Source organism: Physella acuta, unplaced genomic scaffold (assembly GCF_028476545.2).
Source record: "Physella acuta isolate Inbredline_101_S28 unplaced genomic scaffold, ASM2847654v3 ptg002557l, whole genome shotgun sequence".
NCBI lineage: Eukaryota > Metazoa > Mollusca > Gastropoda > Physidae > Physella > Physella acuta.
In genome coordinates, this window is record NW_026734022.1 from 21,839 (window position 1) to 24,869 (window position 3,031).

The window sequence follows — 3,031 nt, forward strand, 5'->3', positions numbered from 1 at the left end:
CCCTGCCCATGTCTGCCACTCTACTACTACTACTACTACTACATCTATTAGTATTATTCTGGGGGATGCGGGAGATAGGTTCTATTCATTTATCTCTTTAATTCAACTCACACATCACATTGCTATTTGAATTCGTGTATGCATGCTGTTGATATTGTTTTATTTATCTCAAATGTGAAGAAAGGAGAGAATAAATTTTATATTTTTCTTTCACCCACCCACCACCCTATCCATTGCTTTTTAAAATATATATATAAAAAAAAAAAAAGAAAAACCCTTTAGGGTTAGAGCTAGATATCTAGATCTTAATCGGAGAGCAGAAATTATTCTTAACGACTACACGCCATAGATTATTTAATTATTAGAAGCCTAACTAACCTATTCGTTTCACGATGTAAACAAACCACTGCGAGTACGGAGCGGAGTACGAGAATATTATTTCGTTCGTACTCGACCAATCAGCGTTCGAGATTCTCTCGTACTCGCATAATGAGCTCGCTCGTACTCGCATAATTAGGTGTAGGGAAATATTTCAGTTTTATTCGCACAAAACGGTGAAAATAACGTCTAATATCATATTTTAACATGACAAACGTGGATCTTTTCTATGCCTACACGTGTGGGCAATGAAACTCTTTATTTTTTATCCAAGGGTCGCATAGCAGAATAGGTGAAAAAATGACTTTGAAAACGACACCGTTAGCCGACAAGCCAGCAACATTCCAGTCGACACGGCAAGCTGCTTTTTCATTGGCTGGCTCATTCGCCGACCGCTTTTGGTTGGGCGGTGTCCGCCATATTGAACGAACTCGAGCCCAGGACCGTATATAAGGAGCGAGTTTCTCTGCAGACGGCGTTTTTCGAACACTCCTTCATCAACAAAGAAGAAAAATTCAATATGTCTGGCCGAGGCAAAGGTGGTAAGGGACTCGGCAAAGGAGGCGCCAAGCGTCACAGGAAGGTGTTGCGTGATAACATCCAAGGTATCACCAAGCCAGCCATCCGTCGTCTTGCTCGCAGAGGTGGTGTCAAACGTATCTCTGGTCTGATCTACGAAGAAACCAGAGGTGTCCTCAAGGTGTTCCTTGAAAATGTCATCCGTGATGCCGTCACCTACACTGAGCACGCCAAGAGGAAGACCGTCACTGCTATGGATGTCGTCTATGCTCTGAAACGTCAAGGTCGCACCCTGTACGGCTTCGGCGGTTAAACTCAACCCAGGACCACCCATTTGTTCTACCCATCCGGCCCTTATTAGGGCCACCCATACGTTTCCGAATTAGCTCGAGTGGTTGTAACCCCTACACGAATGTTTTCCATACCTACCCCTTATTTAACTTACTGAGTTACTTCTAATTATTAGGTTGTAGCCTACTTAGTTTATTTATTTAATTTGGGCAGAGTGGTCATCTTTCCTTTGTTGGTTTTTAAGGGGTTTGTTTCCATGGGTGGGTAGGATCGAGGTAGCCTACCGTGAAGGCACAAAAGAAACAAACAAAAAATATTTCGATATTACAAAAGTGTTCACAGGTATGTGGTGAACTTAGGAAAGAGTGCAGGTGGTAAGAATAGGTGTCCAGTGGGGCAAAAAAATAAAAGACAAAAGATGAAAAAAAGTCTACAACACGTGGTGTTCCCAAGCGGTCACCCATCTAAGTACTAACCACGCCCGACGTTGCTTGACTGCGGTGATCGGACGAGAACCGGTATTTTCAACGTGGTATGGCCGTAGACATCTGTGTGAGAAAATTGGGGCTTATAAATATACTCAAACGAAATCAGCAGTTATTCGTCCTTTTCTGGCTACAATAATGATTTCACTGCTTTCCTCATATTATTTCAATAATAAAAAACGCCCTAAATCTCCACAAAAGCGAAACATTGTTTTAATATCGAATACTATGTGCCTTTTTTTCCCTCTACAGCCATTGGTCGCTATTTTTAACCTGAGGCGGTAACCACCGGTAGACTTCCCTGAGCTACTAATTTTCGAGCATCGCGCGTTGTAAAATACAAAATAAATACATTTTCCCCATTTTCCTTGACTAAAATCAGAAAACCAGGTGCCCCCTGCATCCGACCTGTCCTTTAACTATCGCTTTCATGTGAAATGATCTATCGGAAAGGCGATACTTTAACTTTTTTGGGTCTCCCGCTCACTCACTCCTTCCGAAACATTCTGCACGAATTCATTCAATTTTAATCCAACTCATCACATAGATCTAGATCTAGCCGCCTACAAGTCTACTAATTTAATGTTTGAGAAATAGTTCAATGCTTTTCATTTATTAATTATTCTTTTAACCTTTTCCCACGACAACTGGCACATTTATTTTCAGTCTATTAATATTCTGGCTTCATTTTAAAACACGCAACTAGGCGACGATCTAGAATTCTAGATCTAACGCTCTAGCTTAACTAAAATAATATAAACAGGAGGGTAGATCTATTCAAAATACTGTTTCAAAAATTACAATAATAATTTCACGGTGAAAAAAAAAAGGCAGGCGATCCATGGTTAATTAAATGCTAATTAAGGATGTTGCTTAAAAGGTTAGGTTGGCCTGGGACGCCAGTATTTCTCTAGAGTCTAGATCTAGAATTTCTAGATTCTGTAGGAATGAGTAGCCTAGGTATTAATAATTAAATGCATTAGTAATTATTAGTAAATAACATAAGATTTAGTTCAGTAAAAACTAATAGATCTAGATTTTAGGTCCAATGTTGGCTATCAGACTTGATGCTTGATTGTAATGATTATTAGGTTTGAGCAATTAATTTTTTTAAACATTTTTTTTAATTATTAGTATTAGTGATAAGTCATCATTAGTGGGAGTAAATTTACTTCTTTCCAGTCTGGTTCTGGGTTTCCTTGTAGCCTATATAATCTAGATCTAGTTGGTGATAATATTAATAAATATTGTTTCCCATTTTAAATACTCAGGCGGTTTGTTTGAAAGTCTGACCGCAGCTCCATATTCATTGACTGTCGAAGCAGCGCATAAAATGAATTAGCTTATATCCAGGGGCT

At 39.3% G+C, this 3,031-nt stretch overlaps 1 non-coding gene across 1 annotated transcript; it reads right to left on the reverse strand.

Annotated features, from left to right (window-relative positions):
• Positions 1-1,615: 1,615 nt before the first annotated feature.
• On the reverse strand, positions 1,616-1,734 carry LOC131933581 (5S ribosomal RNA). Its single transcript, XR_009385069.1, has one exon. It is a non-coding gene; the product is annotated as a 5S ribosomal RNA (ribosomal RNA).
• Positions 1,735-3,031: the final 1,297 nt, after the last annotated feature.